General features: G+C 41.2%; 1 long non-coding RNA gene across 5 annotated transcripts in view; it reads left to right on the plus strand.

The window, feature by feature from the left end:
• Positions 1-20,794, plus strand: part of LOC109139169 (uncharacterized) — a 166,177-nt gene that overhangs the window by 80,653 nt on the left and 64,730 nt on the right. The window contains exon 1 of one of the 5 annotated variants that reach the window (XR_003464073.1): positions 8,021-8,725. The exons of the other annotated variants lie outside the window; for them this stretch is intronic. This is a non-coding gene — a long non-coding RNA (uncharacterized LOC109139169). Of the gene's footprint in view, positions 1-8,020; positions 8,726-20,794 lie in introns of those variants that run through there. 5 annotated transcript variants of the gene reach the window in all.

The raw sequence follows: 20,794 nt of genomic DNA on the forward strand, positions 1-20,794 counted from the left end.
GGTCATACGCAAATGTGTGAGAATGTGCATATCAGGTTATAAAATGTAAATATCTTTCTTACCTATTTCATATTTCAATTCAAATTAAGCTTACATAACAGGCAGATCAAGCTGCTTTGTATGACTTTTAAATCCTGAAAATTGATTATCACACTCAGTCTATTCAAAGCGGTTACAAACAAATTTGATTATTTGTTTTGTGTTTGCCATATAGCCTTGTCCATCTTGACTGATGAAGTTCTTTGCACTGTTAAAGGCTGCAAATTAATCAGCATTTCTCGGCCTCATTTCTGGTATGAGAACAAAAATGATAAAATCGCAGCGGTGAACAAGTTCTCAGTAAAGGATTGAAGCCTGAGGTTCATTACCCATAGCTGAATACTTGACTACTACAACACTTTTAGCTGCCATTTATTTGGAAAATCTCTCATAATATATTGGCTGGCAAAGTCTTTTGTTAAAGGAACAAAGCGTTTGCTTTTGAAATACAATGACACAATACAATTTAGTGAGGGAATTAAGTTGTCTTATTTCTGTCAACCACGTTTCTTAGAAAGTACGGCTGTATGCTCCTAATTTGCAACAGCAAATACATTTGGAAAGGAACATAATGCCGCCTGGATTATAGTTTATTTTAATTGTTGCAACTAAACCATAAAAAGGTTGTATCATGCTTGTGTTTAGGCACTTGGTGAGGGTTAAGAAAAGATTGTGTCTTGCTTAAATACTGTGAAAGTGTTGTTGCAACAAAAGCCCACTCAAACGTGACAGATCAATACTGCTTGGACTACAAACAGAAACCAGAACGCTTCCGGTGGCAAAATCTTGGTCCCTTGCCTACAGATTCACATGCATGCATCTGTTTGTATCACACATTTGGCTCAGGATGGAAACCCTGATCTGTCAGCCCTACAGTCTAATACCATAACCTCCCTAAGGTTCTTCTAATTCAATTCACCACTTGTGTTTTCATATAAAACACCAGCATGCGTTTGACCTTGACATCAATAAATAGTTAATTTCAGTGGGAAAACGTGCAACCTTTAGTAACTTTGATTTATTTTATAGAATTTAATAAAAATTGCTGTACACTGCAGCATTTATGTTTTTCCGCCTGAATCATCATATCACCCCTCTGCTTATAAACATTCATACTCCTCTCCTGAGAAATATTATGATCGCTGGTCTTCTGGAGACCACTGGTTTGACTGGCACACACACACAAACACACATGTACAGACCTCTCAGTGGGTGCCAGAAGCAGACCAGGTAATGATTGGCTATTTCAGTTTCTCTTCTCCTGATGTTCACATTGACTGGCAACCTCACACTGAGACAGATAATCTCCTCTCCTCTCCTCTCTTGCCTTGTCGCCTTGTTTGGAAGAGGACGCAGATAGGAAGTGGACAGAATACTCTCCTGTTGTGTATCAGCAGTGTGCCACTCAGACTCACCCCTAGGATCCTTACATGTGGATGAGCACACGCAAACACACACGCACAAGTACACACACGTCACACACATATGCACAAACACACCTGCACAGAGAAAGAGTTGTATGTTGAGCAACAGAGGGAAAAAAACAGAAGAGATGGTGAAGAAGAGGAACAAACATGAGTCAGAGAAAACAGAGCAACAAATAGATGATCAATAATGAAGGGATGATAAAGAGCAACAGCAAACAGAGAGAGTGCAGTGGAAAGCAGGAATAAATAAATAAAAAATATAGAGACACAAAGCACAATAAGCCAAAAGTTTCCAAAATGAATATACCTTCCAAAACTGAAAAAAATAAAGCTGCTATAAATCTCCCAAGAGGCATTAAAATCTAGTAGAACTCTTTTCCTCAGTAAAAGAAAATCCTCAACAAAGGATCAGACACTGTGACTTGGTAATTGAAAAAGGTTGTCATAGAAACTCCTGGCAAGAAAGAAGCATCTGAAAGTGTCTGTTGACTCTGCAAACAAAACAATCTGAAAGATGAAACTGATATCTTTATAAAGCCACAAATATCTTTCTGTCCGGTGTGTATTTGACAGGCTCCGCTGACCAATCAGGTAAGGAACAGATAAAAAAAACAAAAAACAAGAAGCAGTTGAATAAAATCAACAGTCGCATTTTGGATTAATTCTCATTCATTCCCATGAGGCAAGAGAAGTATGCTTGTCATCCTATTAAAGTGACTTACTCTTAAATTACATTGTGCTGTAGATACAGAGAGGAAGTGAAGGAAGGTTTCCATGTTTCCTGCTGAACTGCAAAGCGTCTCGGCGTGTAAAAGACACAAGACTAATCACTCTCATTGTGGCCTATTTCCATGGTAACTCTGCACCGAGCGGTAATTTAGCCTCGCTAGCTAACGACACAGAGCGAGTCATTATCTTAGCGCCAGGCTAGGGCCTCCTATTTAAAGATTCACACCATGAATGAACAATTAGAGAACAGATTGCTGGCCTAAATGGGGGAGAGACAGGAAAAGACAGAGGGAGAGAGGAGACGAGGCCAGTATGTGGTCACCCTACTGTATGAGGGGCCGTTCAAGACATTATTCATTCTGGCCCTCTCACACACATATATTCCCCTCTCACACACATATATTCTCCTCTCACACACATATATTCCCCTCTCACACACATATATTCTCCTCTCACACACATATATTCCTCTCTCACACACATATATTCTCCTCTCACACACATATATTCTCCTCTCACACACATATTCTCACTCTTACATCCATATATTTATGTCTGTCAAGAATGTATGTATGTGAGAGCTAAAGTATAGATGAAACGGAAGGCAGCTCATTTCTCGTGTTGTGATTGGCTGAGAAGCTCGTGCCGGGTTACGTTCATGTCACGCACAGCAAAGATGGTGGAGAGGAAAAACGAGCACTGCAACAAGTCATCGGTATATTAAAACATATTTTATCATCGCGGGAATCCGTCACATCTTTGTCCTCATCTGTCGAGCGGCAGAGGACAGGCTCGTCTGTACTTAACATCGTTCACAGCTCGGCAGAAAGTGACATGAGACAACTTTTCAGACCTCCAAGCTCCCAAGTCGCTTCAGCAGGGCAAGCAGCAAACGCCACCCAAGGACAGCCCAGAGGATTGCAGCAGCCTTTGCAGGTATTAGACGCAGCAGCACTTTGGCAACAGGGGCCCCCAAACAAGGAAAAGGTAAGAACAACATACATGGTAATTTACCTGTAAGTTGTCAGTCTACTAGATCATAAATGTCTGTCAACACAGCTAATGCTGCGGCTAGTCAAGGGCTTCAAAAAATACATCAGCAACATGTAAACAGACTAACACTACAATATCCAGATCCCTCTTATTTCGTCATTCAGTACAGAAGATCATATCATATATCTTCTAACACGCATATTTGTTTGATTCTGTCATCTGACAACTGCAGGAACTGATAACAAGCAGGACATTTTTCATTTCGTTTTATATAAATAAGGTTTGTTAGCTGGATAATACTGTATATACCCCAAGCTGCCTTATTCAGTAGACGATGGTCCTATATTTTATTTTTTATTTTATTTTTTTATGCATGGCATGTTGGATTATTTATTTATTATCTAGACTATATGTCTTTTAGTTGCTTTTGACAGTTACGGCCCATGCTTTTGCGATTTTTTGCGAAATCACAAGACTGTCATTAAAAAGCTATGACAGTTGCGATGTCATTATTACCTATTAACGATTCATTAGTTCAGGGCGTTTGTATTTCATTCCTCACTCGTTCCTTAGTAAGTACTCACAATTTGTAATTATGATGTTCTCTCTTTAGTTCTTTCATCTGCTGCATGTGACTTTTTGTTAAAACTGAAGTCACCACAAGCTTGTTTTTTACTTGTTTTTTACTTACTTTTCAGGATGGACTAAGAACACTTGGTGTCCCCTTCTATGCTGGTCTCCTACAACCCTCAAAGCTGACAGCCTCTTCACCATCAACCTAATTCCAGTTTTTTCATCTATTTTAATTTTAACTTCCCACATCAGTGTTTTTGTAAGTGAATTCAGACTTTTTTATTTTGTCATTACTTTTTATTTCAGCAACTTTATTTTTATATATATTTATTTTTGTTTTATTTAATATTGTATATTTGTAGTAAAATTAATGATTTGTAATTGTTTTCCTGTAGCACCACAATCCGGCTGTGATTTATACATTTTGCATATGAGCATAATGTTGCTTTAGACTTTAATGGCCTTATGGAATGGTTCTAAGACTGGCACAGATGGTTTAGACTCTCCTGAACTCTCTAAGTTATAAACTATGCACTAAAGGTACTTTTAACATACAGTAAGTAAATGGGCAATGTGAAACTTTTTTGTTTTTGCATTGCATTACGTTGCTGGAAAAGTTTGGCAAGGTTCAACTTTTTTTACCAGCTTCTGCTGCAGCTTTCTGTGTTGGCACCCTGGGTGTGTCACTGCAGTAGCCTCATGAAAATGAATTAGACCGCTGCTTTTATTCAGTGTCCTCTATAAAAAATGCTCCTGGAATAGTTTGTGTCTGAAGTCCATCGAACGCATCCCATTTCCTACCAACAGTCTGATGTTTTAACATATAACATAGTCCATACAGGACATGCATATGTGCATATAGATATCCGGGTTCACGTAGTATGTTCAAACTTGCTTTAGGATTAACATGTCATCACCAAAATAACCAGTCTATTAAACGAGCAAATATCTTCATATCAACCCTAACATACTGGTATATACAACACCTACACACACCTATGTACACACAGACAATATCAATCATGGTACACACACATTTATGCTTACACTTGCACACACACACATGTATATGTGCACACAAAGGGAGGAGTCAGTGTTGTTTCTTTGTTACCATGACCACAATCGTTTCCTAACAAAGTTGTTTCTGTACCTAAAGGTTGGGGTATACTTTAAACAAACTGGTTTGTGCAAAGTGTTGCCTGACCACAACTGAAGGCAAATGAATGTTCTCACGCTTTCAAAAGGGCCACACTTGAATGTGGCCGATGATCTTGCCATTGTAGAGTGATAAGACACTACACATTACACAAGCTGGCTGCTTTGTCTAATGTGCTCTCCTCTAAGATATTCATAGTGTTGCATGTTTCAGACACTGGTCTACAATCTGACAAGCACTTTCTCTGAAGCATACCGACACCTTAAACCTCAGCAAACAGTTTCTTGACGGCACCAACAAACAATATCACCCTGCTAAAAACACACTTCAACAATATTCCCTCCATTTACCCCTCATGCGTCTCCCATTCCTCCCTGATCCCTGTTGTCCTTTGGCGTATTCACACACATAGACGCACAGTCATCCCAGACCACACCACAATGTGTGTGTGTGTGTGTGTGTTTTAACGTCTCTCTCTCTCTCTCTCTCTCTCTCTCTCTCTCTCTCTCTGTCTCTCTCTGTCAGGCCTTTTATGTGTCTCCTTCAAAAGAAGCTGTCAAGTTGTACTGTTTAAGGGCTCACAGGAGGGACAAAAAGCATACTTTGTTTTGTTTTGTTTTCCTGCCGTGGCGTTTGGCTGAATGAGTGAGTGAGAGAGAGAGAGAGGTAAAGAGAAGGGAGAGGGACTGGGAGAGAGAGGGTCGGGGGAGTGGGGGTAACATGTAATTTACTGTTTGCCCCACTCTACTGTACATTGCTTTAGTTATGCTAATGCTGCTCTTTGTCAGGCTGAGGAGATAGCCATCAATCAGCTGTCAATTGGTCAATTGGAAGAAAGAGAGAGAGAGAGAAGGCCCCTGTTTCCCTCCCTCCTTGTCCTCCTCTTCTTCTCCTCTGCTACCTAGCGGACTTGGGGGTCCTGGGAAAGCCTGGCAGCTGGATCCGGATCCGGAGTCCAGGTGGATGGCAGGAGAAGGAGGGGAGGCACGAATGTGAGAATTCCTAAAAGTCAGTCTGCTACAATCTGTTTTTGTGTGTTCATGATGCCTGTGTCAAAAAGCTTTCAGTCTTTGTTTTGTTGTTGTTTTTGTTGTCAGAAACATTTTAAAAGAAGTATCTAATAGTAATATGACACCTCTAGAAATGTGCTGTGCCACTCAGAGCCGTCGCCCGCTGTCAGCAGAAGACGAACCCTTTATTATGCTAGCTAATGTTAGCGCTAAGATAAGCTAACAGGCCCATTAGTGCCAGTTCATTTAGCTCGTTAGCCGAAGCCTCGGGGCTGATGACATTCATTACATATCATTAGTGCACAATTAACATGTCTCACTCTGACACCGTCGCTCCCAATGTTACACGACACTTTTAATCATGTTTTATGAAATGTTTCTGCCGCCGTGACATGATTTATGAGTTTTACATGACATGGCCTTCATTACATTAAACAGCTGTAATCAGAAAGGCTGCTGCAGACTGATTCCAGGTCCAAAGTCAGAATCATGCTCTGTCCTTGTGGACTGTAAATTGGGAAGTAGTTTATTTAAAATCATATTTTTCTTCCATCAATTCATTTCTCTTCTTTTTATTGCCTCTATGGCTATTAATCTGCCTGGAGTGCAATTTACATTCTGTAACGCTTCCGAGCATGTTGAGGTAATTTTTCTGAAGGTGATTCAGTTCCCATTTTTTAGAAGATTGCAGAGTACGCTACTGTTTTAAAAGACCTTCAGGATGGTAAGATGAGTTGTGCCAGATTTCATCTGCTTTTTATTTAGATTCAGTTTGAAGTCCATTGTTGCCCACCTAGCTGTTTTGTGATATGTTAGACTTCCAACCCAGTTTGTGTTGTCAGAGATTTCAACACTAACTGTGGTGGCAGCTAAGGACATTTACTCAGCTTTGAGCCACTTGTACTTTACTTTCTGTTTTCTGTTGATCTACGGTACTAAATTTCAGGCATAAATATATTTATTTCACACCTATAGTCACCACTGATTTAGGAGATTTAGATCTATAAATGATCACTTACATATGATAATAAAATTGTGACACGAGTCATGAGTATCTTTACTTTCAATACAATATAAGTATATTTTGTTTGTATGACCTCTGTGCTTTTAAATGTATGACATTTACTTGCAGTGGAGTATTTTTTCACTGTTTTAGGGCAGCTTTAATTTAAACACCATGTCTGGCCAAATATGAATTTTAGCTTCTTTTTTTTCTTTAATCACCGTGTAAAACTAAACAATATTTTTTCAGCTGTATTGCGTTTTAAGTTTAGTTAAAGTAGTTAAAGTTTGCGTAAATCAGTTTCTTGAAGAACCTTAAATCTAAGCTTACATTTCATGAAATTATAACATGAAATCCCTCAGGATTTGGGGGTTCCAAATAAAGTGGCAAAATGATTCAATAGATAGTCGGTACAGCGATCTTCCTCTGTTGATTATCATATTAGAAAAAGACACGTGTAACACTAAAATCTTTTTGCTCGGAATCAACAACATCAAATTATTGTTCAACACTGACATCAGATGGAGTCATAATCTGGACTCTGGAAGACTGAAGCATTTCATAAGAAGTGAAATTTCTCATTTCACCAAAAAATGTTTTGTTTGAAGTAATGTTGCTTTCCTGTGACAGAGAACCTTGAGGAATGCTCTATACACAAAGATCTAAGAATGCCTATGTGCCAAGTCGGTCCAGCACCACCACACATACACTCACCTACAGACACACACGGAGGTACAAACAGTGCTATTCTCTTTTTTCTCCCTATCACACTCACCCACCCACTGATCCACACACAGACATAGAGAGAGAGCAGTATTGATTTTGCTGTCTCCAGGCTGTTGGGAGTGTATGTACTGTGTGTGTGTGTGTGTGTGTGTGTGTGTGTGTGTGTGTGTGTGTGTATAAAAGGGATTAAGGCCCTCGCTCAGCTGAGATACCATCAGCCATCAACCCTGCTAGTCCGCTTCGGGCTTTCCCGGCTGCCGCATTGTCTATTCTGCTCCGCTATGTGAAAAATGTTGAATATCAACAATGGCTTTCAGTGGTGTATTGTTGAGTTTTTGTATGAACTAATCTTGCCTCAGTGAAAGAGACCTAGGGCTTGGACAAAACGTCTAGAGCCACAGCATTCCTAGCTGGCTCTCCCCTTGAACACTGAGCAGAAGGCTGGGGCTGAGGGAGGCAGAGTAGAGGGGAAGGCAGGCTGGAGGAGAGGCAGGGACAGGGAGAGCCGGGGCCGGGGTAAGGCACTCCGAGGCTGTGGGATGACAGGGCCAGGGGAGGCTGGGGGAGGAAAGTAGTTTGAAGGTAGGAGGGTGGGGTGGCAATAGGAACCGGGCTAAGGTGGGAGAAAGGTGAGGCTGATGAGAGGCCACGATTAAGGTGCCATAGTTGGAAGAGCAATGCTAGGCTAAAGGAGGGATAAAGATGGGGGAAAAGCTAGGAGAACTGGAAAAGGAGGAGGAGGCCAGGTAGAGAAGTGACAGTGAGTCAACTGAGACTTGGGTGGCAGGTGCTGAAGTATGACTTTCTTCTACATGGAAAAGGAGAATGAGTGTAAGAGAAACTGAAGAAACCTAGTACAAGAACTAGACAAGGTTTGAGGTGAGACAGGTAGCAAGACCAAAATCTAGACATAAAGGAGACAGGAATTCAGTATTCCAGCTTTAGCAGTGAGGATTCTGTTTTCCTTTTCCTGCCATGGATGTAATGCTGGTTTGGACAGCGGCCGACGTCCAATCAGACAACAGGATCATAGGCCTTGTCATAATGACAACCATGACATCACTGCAAGGTAAGCTGAGTGAGAGATTGACTGACTGTGTGACTGTGTTACAAACTAACTGAGTGACACAGAAAGGTTTGATTGGCTGAATTTTTTTTTCTTCTTCTTGCCTCTTTCTCACCGTCTCTCATTCTTCCAAGAAACCAAGAAAGAGTCCAGGTGTGGGTGCAGATGTGGAGTGTGTGAGGAATAACTCGCCTTGAAGAGTTTCCATGCAGGCTGTCATGGCTGTTTTCATGCAGATTTATCCCAGAGCAAAATGCCTGTCAATGCTGCTCAGAGCGAGGGTTTGGTTTCTCTGTGTGTGTGTTGAGATTTCTGTGGTCTCCCCCTGCGTGTCTCCTTCCTGTCCCGCTGTGTGTGATGAGACTCCTGCAGATCGACGGAGAGGGGGAGAGAGATGGAGTTGATGGTGATCTCTTTTTTTCCCTTCTGTTTGCTCTCAGATGACCCATGTTCATCTCAGCGTCACAGCAGAGTGACTAAATTAAGACTTTTGAACAGTTTTTTTCTCCATTGCATTTCAACCAGTTTATCCACATAGAACATCCACACAGGGAACTGACTAGTATGAGGGTTCCTTGTGCCCTGCTTAAGGGCACAGCGCTTTCATTTACCGTGTCCCATTTTCATACCACACGACATACAGTTTATACTATAGAGTATACAGTTTATAGTATAGAGTTTTTGTTACCTTTAATTGTTAGGAAATGACATGATGCTTGGACCAACCCATACTCCACCAATCAATCAATGGTTTTGCAAATAATTATTTTTTTGTTTGTTTTCTTAGATTATCCTGAAAGTTTTTCACTATCATCTCCATATGGTTTGGTGTATTCCACAGGTTTCTTTGCATTATGCTCGAGCTTTCTGTCCCCCAAAAGGAAGTTTTTCCTTTTCACTGTCGCCAAGTGCTTGATCATGGTGGGAAGTGTTGGGTCTCTGTAAATAATATTGTAAGCTGTGGTCTAGGTCTGCTCTATATGGCAAGTTTCAAGAGATTCCTGTTACAAATAAACTTGAACTGAAATTGAATAATAGGAGACAACACAGTTAAAATCAAGGGTCTTCTGATATACATACTGATACTCATGATATCACTACATTAATATTTTAAGAATATTTTATTATGTTTGTTTAGAATGTGAAGGATGCTTTTGGGACACATTTATTTAGTTTCTTTTCACAGATTTTCCCTGCTGCTCACAGTGGTGACCTCTGGACTTATACTCATACCTATATACCCTGTCTCTCAGACCGCAGACTGCAGTTTCGTGCACATTGGATATGTTAATTATCAAATATGAAGCTGTCAAGAAGGAAGCTTATACACCTTCTTTAAATACCCTTTTAAGTTTTACAAGGTGAATATATAAGACATGGTGTAGCATTTCTGGACCCAGAGAGAGAAACACTGGAGTGGTAGTTTCCTTTTTTGTCGTGGTTACTTTCTGACACCGTTCTCATTGGCACCGCGAGGCCTATAGGGGTCAACATGGTGTGTGCGCGTGGCAGTTTGGGGTCAGTGCCACAGAGACCTGGAATTGAGAGATGGTTGGCTTAACCCCTCACCCCCAAGACACAAACACACGCCGCTCACTCACACGGACATGTGAACATCAGTGCAGTCTAATCGGCGGCCCCTGGTGATTTGTCCTCTCAGCTTGAAGCCCTGTCATTCCTCCCTGCTCTCCTCACAATTACAGCCCTGAACTGAACTAGAAAATCTGCTCCAATCTAGCAATTAGTCCTGAGGCCACTGGCTGTGTGTGTGTGTGTGTGTGTGTGTGTGTGCTCTTTGTGTTCAAATCTTTGTTAGGACCAAACAGAAAGACTGAAGCTGGTGACAGGCAAAAAGTGGTTTCGTCTGTTTGTGTTTCTAAGACATGAATATGTCATTGTCAGTTTCATATTTTTTACCTTCCTGTGATTATTGTACACATATTAGCCTGCAGTGGAGATTATTGTTAGTGTCACAGCAATCATAGTTTCTCTTAAAAGACCACTTTCATCCTTCAGAGGATCCTGCAACTTATTGCTCTCCTTTGCATTGTTTTGCTTGGTGGAGTCTTGAATTACTAAAGAGGGTGAACTTTTTGGAAGTTGGTGAGAGTTGGATATTTTTTCAAATCATCAGAAACCAAATTTTAGTCTAACTATTTTGTGCTGAAAAGCATTCTTCAGAATTTACTGAAGACCTGAAAGTGGGATTTTATTCATTTAAAAAAAATCTGTTTTATCTACATATACTCTGAGAGGACAGCCCTCTCTTCATCCTTTCACGCCAAATCTAAAATTGTGCAGTGTCAGATGTTGCTCCTTTTACTAGTGCCCACATTAGTGTTTACAGAAATGGTACTTGTGTCTCAAAAGTAATTTAGTAAAATTAAAACTTTGTGACAGCACCTTTAACCCGTTGGATGCAAATTGCATTAAAAAGCTTTCATAAAAAGTATTTTTACTTTTTACTTATGATTATTTAAATTATTTTTATTCTCAAAGAACTCTCGCTGAGTAGCCTAGCTTGTCCTCATTATAAGAACATATTACTTGTAGTGACCATGCCATAAGCCTATAAATAGAGTGAAAGGCAGCCTTAGGTTCAATAGGTTTAAAGTAATCCAACAGAGTCCTTACAAGTGTGCCAAATCCAAATGAAAGTGCGAGTGTGTGAGGGTGAGAGGACAAGGTGGACAGGGGAGGAGAGGAGTGCAGCGTGGTCAGGATGGGATGTGGTGCGGGGGAGGAGGGAAGGTTTTCATGGCCAGGGGGAGAGCAGGCCTGACTGGGCAGCGACAGAGACGCTTAGTGCCGCCTGGCTTCCTCCTAAAGACTCGGCCTCCTTACCCCCCCCACCACATGAATCTCGCTCCTGTGCCTCCTCTCTCTCCTCCGCCACCACTCTCTTCTTTCCTCTCTCCTCCTTTTGTCCCTTCCCTCCTTCACCCTCCAGTTCATCCCGCTTGCTCTCTTTTTCTCGCTCCATTCCTCCATTTCTCTCACTTGCTTAGTTTTTTTCCCTCTCTCCTCATCTGGGCCATTACAGACACTCAGCAGCGGGCTGAGAGGCAGCAGGGGTGGGTGGCTGCGGCGGTGGGATGGGGAGATTGAGGGGGGACAAAAGCCCTGAGATGCAGTGGTCCGACGAGAGTGGCTGGCTTTGAAAAGAAGCCGGACAGCTTCTTAATGCAGCGAGTGGACAGACAGACCCGGATAGACAGACAGAGCAGACTCAGCCCTTTATCCTCATCCTTTAGCTGATGCCTGTTTTGGCCAAAAAAGCACATCATCCGCCTCATGCCCTTCCCTCTATGGCTGATGTTTTATCAAACACATTAAGATGTGATGGAGGGATAGGTGAAGGGAGGAGGAAAAGTGGGTAATATAGCTGAAGGCCAGACACTTAAGAGGCTGACGGAGAAAACTTTTCTATTCCTAAGAGGAGAAGGAAACACGTGGATGGGATAGAAGAGTGTGTCGTGCTTTTCTTTTAGAGGTTGCATCTCTTTTATTGTACGTTATAACATTATACATTAGTGTTTTCACCATCCCTGCTCTGCAGCTGTTGTCCGGGAGAAAATATTGACAGTGAAGTCAGATGCAGCACATTAAGAGAGCTGAAAGCGCTCCTTACACGTTTCACAGAAGTGCTTTTAAAGATTCAGCCCAGCTAATAAACCCACCAAGCTAAAACACTAACATGCAAACACAGACTCGTGTCTGGTTATCATAATATTTTTGGTCAGAAACCTAAAACTTTTCAATTTGGTGACTTTTTTTTTCTTCTTGTGTTTAAGAGATCAATAAAAAATAAAGTAAAAATTATTTTGCAAATCCATAACTCTTTGTGTCACTAATCTTTGTGACACACCATCAAGGACAAACGGCAGTTTGCTTCAAAAGCTTCAATAGTAAACAAATGAGCTGAATGGATTTACTGTCCAACTCCCATCTCTTATCATCCTAATTCTCCGACCAATTATGGCAGTTTGTATCCAGCGGTATTATTTTACTCATATGGGAGGGGTCTTTAAATGATATTTTCTGCCTACGTTTATTTACTTGTGTTGGCTGTCTCTTTGTTGTGGGTGGTGTAAGAGTATTATTATGGATTTGGCTCTGAGAGCTTAGCTGGTCTGCAATTCTGATATCAGCTGGACTTTGATCAAATGCAACAAGCTCTAAATCCACTTTAATCAGCGCAGCGTTAGTGTTACTGACGAGGAGACTTCACAACAACCAGAGCTCAGGGACGTAGTCTGGGGAATAAACACAGACTTATTGACACTTTCTTTTATTTGCTCTAATAAACTTTGATGAAGCTTGCATGAAAAACATTTTTAGTGTGAGGGCTCTACAGACAAGCGTGGAAGCTTCAAGGAGTTAAAGAAACAAATTTGTGTTTATATAAAAGAGTTAATTATTACATAAAATCAATGTTTTACGTTTCACATTTTACTGTTTTAGCTTTGAGCCTGCTCATCGTTGGTATGAAATGGCAAACATTTTCATATTGGATTACTATTTGGTTAATTAAAGCTGCTACAGTCAATATATCTATTTGAACAATAAATGAGTTGAATGGGTTATGTGAAACATGTCACTGGCAGAGAATTAATACCAACTCTGTAGTTTCCCACAGCTCTACTGAGGTTTTATGCTGCCTTTAATTCATTATTTAGTTTTCATGGCAACTTTCCTGTTTGAGTTCACTCTCAGCACTCTCATCTGAATTGTTTGAACACACAGTAGGCAGCGCTTGTCAGTGAAAAGGCTCAAAACACCTAGTGTATGCTACCCGTGAAGCATCAAAAGGCAAACAGATGAAGTTAATAATAGCTGCTGGACATAGTGGAGCCAGAAATCAATTATTGCATGTTTAAACACTGGCTCTTGCTAAGCCCCACCCCTTTTTGCTCTGTGCTCCAATGACAGTTGAGCAAGCCTAGGTCAGAACCTCAGTCGGCTTCCTCCTTATATTTTATCTTTAAACCATCTTCAAAATGTCTTTCTTTTCAACATACTGAAGCTGGCACATCTAAATAACAAAGGTATCCTAAAAATGTATCCCACTTCCTCTGGTCTTTATGCCATGTTGACTCTTTGTTTGGCAAATACATTTATGTTAGAGCTACTATTAATTCTGTAGTTTATTAAGAGATGTGGGTTGGATTACAGGTACAGTACTGGGTCTTGTTTGAATAAGGACAACCACATAGTAACCTGTGACAATGTTCTCGTATGAATGGGTCAAACTTGAGCAGAACACAAGTTCATGTCTTCTAACAAACCAGCATCAATAACACAGAGTAACAGTAGTAAGTTAGTATTTTTAACAACAAATCATAAAGCCATTCACCTTTCCCACTTTTTTATTTAATGATCACTGAGCCCATAGCTTCTTGTGCTGTTCCATGACTTGACATAACTGAAACCAAAGTAAAACCTGAATAAAATCAAGAAATATGTCTTTCTTTTTTGTTTTTAATACCTTAGAAATGGAAGCATGGAGGCACTGCATTGTTCTGCCTGCAGCAATGTATTATAGAGTATTAGACCTTAGTGTTGGTCCAAATAAGCAGAAGCATGGATAGAATATCAAACAAAGAGGTATAAGCGATGAGAGGATTGTTTTATTGGGTTGGAACAATAGGTTTATAAGGCTTAAACTGATCTGCAGCATACCTACAAAAACAGCCAAACACACACACACACACACACGCATGGATGCAGGCATGCACATGTATGCATACACCAACCCTGATCAATCTGAGTATATGCCAACAAGTTATACACACACACAGTCAGGGTAGCCAAATCCGGCTAGCTTTCTCCAAAGTCTGGCCAAGTCTATCTACTGTAGCTACACACACACACACACACACGCTCACAAACTGCCCAACAGCCAAAACCCTGTGACACCCAGGCCAACTCCCCATTTAACAGAGAAACACACACACACATATGTAAAATGTGACCACACAGCTTAGCCCCCCAGTAAGACCCACAGAGCCAACCATAGCTGTTTGTATGTGTGCTCACCGCGGTCAGTACTGAGGCCTTTCGCTGTGGTTGGGGAGTGTGGATGGAGGGATGGAGACAGAGAGAGAGGGAGAGAGAGAGAGAAAGAGGATTAGAGTGATATGGAGACAAAGGACAACAATAGTTTGTCACATTTTGTCAGGGAGGATTTTATGGAAAAGCTGATTTGGAGTCTGCCACCAACAAACACTGATCGGAAATATGGGATTTATTACTAAATCAGTTTGAGAATTTGCATGAAGTTTAACAACGAGTGTGTGTGAGGCTTTCTAAATGTGCGTGTTCATGCAAACTCGATCAGCTCGATCATCTTAACAGTTAAGTTCTGTGTTGGTATCTTTTCCAGTTGGATTCTTTCTAGTTTGCACTAATTATTGTTAGTGAATGCTTAATAAGATGTTTGTACATTACATTGTTAACATGCTGTGTAAACATGGTTTTCATTAACACTTCCTCAGATAGTGTTGTCCTGACGCTGGATGTGCTGGAAATGACACATTTCTGTCAGAGGATAGACACACACAAGCTCAGCACATTAACCCACACCATACAACATCACTATCTGAAGACTTTTCACCCAGTAGAGGCATTAATATTCACCTGCTTTTGAAAATATGTTTTTTTTTTTGTAAAGATACTGTAGGTCGTACCATCTGACAGTAAGAAAAATAAAACTGACTTATATTCTCCATCTGATGATCATAGTGAGGAAAAACCAGAGCTATTATGAGCCATAAAAAAGCACTCAGAGATCATATACATAAGTTCAGACTGCACAATCTTCTAAAATTATCTGGCTAATGGAAACAATTTTGATCTACTATTAAAATGATAAGATATTATAAATCAAAGTGCATGGAAAAATAGCAGAAAGTTCAAAAATGTATGTGTACTAATCTAAGTTGCTAAGGCAACTTTCTATTTCTATTAAAATGTATTGACATACAATTAATGAAAACATTAGCCTCCATAGAGGAGGTAAAAAAACAAACATATCTATATATCTATATCTATCTGGTACTCTTCTATACATGAATTAAACTTATGTTAAATGTCATTAAAGGAGAGCCAGTGTATTATTTGCATAAATTACTCTGCAGAGAAATGTGTTAAACTCGACTTGCCATAAATATGCTCTCCATTACATCCCTGCTGTCCTCTGAACCAAATAAACATCAGTAAATTGATCACATAACTGATTTACTAAAGCATATCGTGCCTCTGTGGAGAGATTATTGCTCTTTTACCTCTTTGCTCGCTAAACGAGGCATTACTGCAGCATCGGAGCCTCTGAGATTCAAACTACTTTCATGAACAGTTTAGTGAAAATGTCGCCAAAGCAGCAGGCAGCGGGAGCTTTCAGACACAGGCGGTGTAAGGCGGGGAAACAGCAGGATCGGTTTGAAGTGAATGAAATGATTTAATGTTTCAGAGTCGGCCTCGCCCTTGGGGAATGGAACGATATGGGCTCCTAATTGACACCAGGTCAACTGCTTCCCTCTCTCGCACACTCACACAATCTCACACACACACTGCTTTCTGTTTCACACTGTTTCTGCTTCAGCTGTCTCTCTCTCTTTCACACACACACACGCACACACGCACACACACATATTACAGTCTCGCCAGTAGCCAGACCAGTCCAGTGCTAGCCAGTGCCAGACAAACAAAGGCCTGCGCTGTCTGACTATAATGATGGATGACCAGCAGTCTCATATTTTATAGGGATTTCACAAGAGTCAGTCCGTTCCCAGGCTGAGCTACAAGTCAATAGCCTACTATGAGGCTTCCCAAAACCTCTAAGACGACATGTTTACGAAATCTTTAAAAAAAAGGAGAAATGTTTTATGATTTTATTAGGCCTGAATCAGCCATTGATAGAGCAGCAGTTAATGACAGCTGAATGTGATTAGCAGGGAGTGGAATGTTTTATTAGTGTCAGTATTAGCTGATTGACAGAACCCCGGTGGTCATTATTGTTCACTTTTGGAGTGTGTGGACAGATTATGCACAGCAGTCATGTGAAAGTGTGTCTTGTGTTTTTAATGGGACCTTTTTAGAAGATTAAATTTCTGTCTTAACTAGTCATTTAGTCTGCTATTGAGTCCTAAAGTCTTGTTTCCTTGAGAAAAGCTGAAAAGCGGCTAATGGGGTGGTGTTATTACACTTCAATGCAAATTCAGCTAATTTCAGGCATTTTCTAAAACCAAAGGCTATTTTTTTTCATACTAATGCAACGATCTGCCTTCTTCTGTCTGTGTGTTTAGAATCATTTGTAGAAAAAGAGTCAAATTTGAAAATGGGTATCCTGGTAGCTTTTAAAGGGTTAATTCAAGTTTGTTTACCTACAATACACAGTGGGCATCAGTTTGAAGAAGTGGACGGGAGTCCTAAGCAAAGTTCTGTTGTTAAATTTAGAATATTTTTACTACTTTACCTTACCGTCAGACAACCCTTTCCATTGGCACTACATTTGCTCAGTTCAGTATCCACCTGCTAAGGTTCTTCTTCTTACTAGAGGTATCCTCCACAGTGGATGAGACCTTTTTTGTGGCTGTCACAATCGCTCACTTTCCTTTTCTTGTTTTCTCTTCCATAAGTGGCCCAAACAGTTGATCTGCAGTATAATGCAGAGTGTTGGGCTTATACATAAGAATAAGAAAGTTATATTGGGCTAAAATGTTTTGTTGCTACTTCCGTCCACAGCAGTACATTGTTTAGCTTCTGTGCCGGGACTTTGGTCTGCTTCTTCAAACTGGTGGTGCTCTGACCACCGTCATACACTGACTATTATTAAGCACCTATTCTTAGTAAATATATGTTGAAAGATGGATGTTATTTCAACTTTTTTTCCCCTCCTTTCTCATTCAAGACGTAAAGATTTTCTAAAAGAGTAACTTAACTCTTAACTCCACTTTTATGAGAAGAGGACATAGAGAGAGATCACTGCCCTGAAGTGCTTACCCTAACCCAGACATAAAATTCAACCCCATTGCCATACAAGAGTGCTGATAGAATCATTCTGTGTTTCTACTCTACATTGTACGATCTGCACTATAGTTTGGTATCATGCCATGGTATAGTTACATTTATAGAAAGATTGTGGCGAGAGGCACAGTGTAGTAGCAGTAGTTGGCAGTGTTTGTGGCAAATCTACATCCTTGATACCCCTCACATACCATCCTGTAAATCTTTGTTGCCTCTGCTGAATGTGCTGAACCCTCACAACATTAGCCAGAGGTTCAAACAGGTCTGCACTAACATCTTGGCCTTCAGTGAAGGTGGGAGACTCGTGGGGATGAAAATCCTTCCACTTCAAATGACCTTTCTGTTTCAGATGTCTGGTCACTTGTGGCGCACGAGCCAGTGTCACTGTTTTGGATTTGAATTGATTTTTCTGATCGGAGCATATTCAAGCTAGCAGTCTTCTTCGTGGTTCCACTCGATTCAGGAAAACATGATGTGTTGCTGCTCTGTTTCACCAAGGCAGCTTGTTAATTAGTAAAGCGTCATGCTGCTGCCAGCGACGAGGTCTGTTTGGGTTAATCACAGTATAGATCAGATCTAATTATCCTCGGGTCTGACAGGGACACGATCTGACTAGACTTCCTTAACGAGTTTCTTTTTTTTTTTTTATGCTGATGTTGAGGTTTCACATCTTTTACCTGTGAGGCGGTCCTGCCATAGCCAATGAAACCCAAATGATCCTGCTTAACTTCCAGAGTTGCACACATTCAAACAGACCATCTGGGAGCAGACCAGTACAGGCAGGAGCTCCACCTGGAGTTTAGTGCTTTGCTTGAAAGCAGAGAACTTTGAAGTAGAGTAGTAACTCACTTTCGTACCTAGATTACAAAAAAATCTTGACCTTGTAAACATTTTGAAAAGTAAAAGAAAAAAATATTCTCTTTATTCTTTTTTCTTGTAACCTTCAGTCACACAGTTGTGCATCCTCAAACAAAATCAAATCTGCTGAAGTTAAGAGACCCGCAGATGGAAGCCGTGACACGGAGAGGATGGAGTGCAGGTGTCAGAGGCGACGACACCAGATGATCAACTCCCTCCATGACATTCTCAACCCTCCGATTTTGAACGTGCAGCAAGAAAACACGTCTCGCACATCTGAACAGCGCCGCGTTGACATCTAATCAGATGCCAGAGGAGACGATGGTGTCAGAGCTTAGAGAAAACACACTGATTCCCCACCGGCTGTATTGTCACTAAACGCCGCTTCTCTCTATGGACTGTAAATGATTTAATTTGAGCGCCAGATGTGGCGTTTAGATTTTGCTCGTACTCGTTGAGAGAGACAGAGGGAGAGAGAGAGAGGGAGGGATAGAGAATGAGGAAATGACAGGAAGGAGAGAAACAGCTTGGCAGACCGACAGCCAACAGCAGCCCAGGCACTTGACAGAGCTCTCAAACACCATGATTGTGTGTGTGTGTGTGTGTGTGTGTGTGTGTGTGTGTGTGTGCGCGCGAGCGCGAGTGTTTTTTTTCCACTTGTGTATCATGACAGCTGAATGAAAATCAATCTGCTTCTACATCTGCCATCTTGAGTGTCAGGGAGCGCAGATGGGCCTTCCCTGTCACACTGAGCTAGCTGGCAGTCGACCAACTCAGGTCTTTCCACCTCTTCTTTCCTCTCTTTTCCAATCTCATCCTCTTCTTCTCTTCCCTCCTTCTTCCTCCTCCTCTCCTCTTCTCTCCTCTCTTCTCCTCTCCTCTCCTCTCCCCCAGTCTTCTTCTCGCTAATCAGATGCCAAGCTCTGAAGAGGATTTTTTTTTTTCCTGCGTTGATGTCTCCAAGTCACTCTGACAGCAGATGTTTGGGGCCTTTCGAAGTCGCAATCTGGGCTCTAATCACCCTCATTGACGGCTCCGAGGGCCCCTGTTGCAGCTCTGAATGGCAAATTAAAGCGTTTTTAGATAACGTTGGTAATTGGCTAAATCGTTTATAAGCCCGGAGATCACACTTTTAATCTGCAGCCTAACATGACGGATCATGAAACTGAGACAGATCTTGTCCGTGAGTGTTTTGTGGCACGTTTCCTTGCCCGTCCAGCCTGTTTTTGGTTTCTTTCCTGATGTGTTACAGTATGTTTGATACTTAATGATTTGCCCATCAGATTAACAAACACTAATCGTTCTCTCTGCTGCAGTTTGTCTCAGTGTCAGGCTTCCCCGCTATCCTCTCGCCTCCCTCTTCTCTCATCTCCCGAGCCCATCTCATCTCTGGCATTAACTCCATTAGCCTGGTAATTGGCTCTTAAAGCAGCGGCCACAGACTCCGAAGGCCACTTAATGTCCATCTCCTTCCCTCCCTTCTCCTCGCTGCTCCCCAGTCGATCATCTACCTTCCTCAGTAAATAGCATTAACTAGTCCCGCATAGAAATCTGAGGCCATATTAGTGTTATCCTCCCCTCTCAGCCTATTGCCAGGCTTATGAGTCCCGATCGTAGGAGATGATATGGCTAAGTGGATATTTTTTTTTCTCACATCACTCCAAAATGGGGCTCCAAATAACCTCCAACTGTCACAGATGAATATGTAAATTCTGCGTATGGAGATCTCCCTCCATTTTTTAACAGAGCCAGAGAAACTAAATGTGTATTTAAAAGATGTGGATGTGGAAATTCAGCTCATCATCACAGCCTGCACCCCCACCTCACCCCTTCAACGTGGGCCTTGCTTTTCATTTCGGCACAGATGAAATAAAATGTGAAGGTATTTCTCTCTGGTATGGAAATTCAGACTGTCAAGGCAAATAGTTTCCATCCACAGTCTTTATTGGTTTAGTGTTGTTGCAGGAGGCCTAAAATTCTACATCCTCAGTTTAAATGCACACACACTTTTTTACTTACTTAACAGTGAGGTTAGAGGTCAGTCTGTGTTTGATTATTGTGTCATGCATTTTCATTTTACTAGAGCTTCCTTCGTATGTATATATACAGGAGTCCAGCTGCACTTTGATTGATCTCTGGACCATTTATTTACTGTTTGAACTATTTTAAGGTCCAGTGTGTCGAATT

This window comes from Larimichthys crocea, chromosome XVII, assembly GCF_000972845.2.
Source record: "Larimichthys crocea isolate SSNF chromosome XVII, L_crocea_2.0, whole genome shotgun sequence".
Classification (NCBI taxonomy): domain Eukaryota; kingdom Metazoa; phylum Chordata; class Actinopteri; family Sciaenidae; genus Larimichthys; species Larimichthys crocea.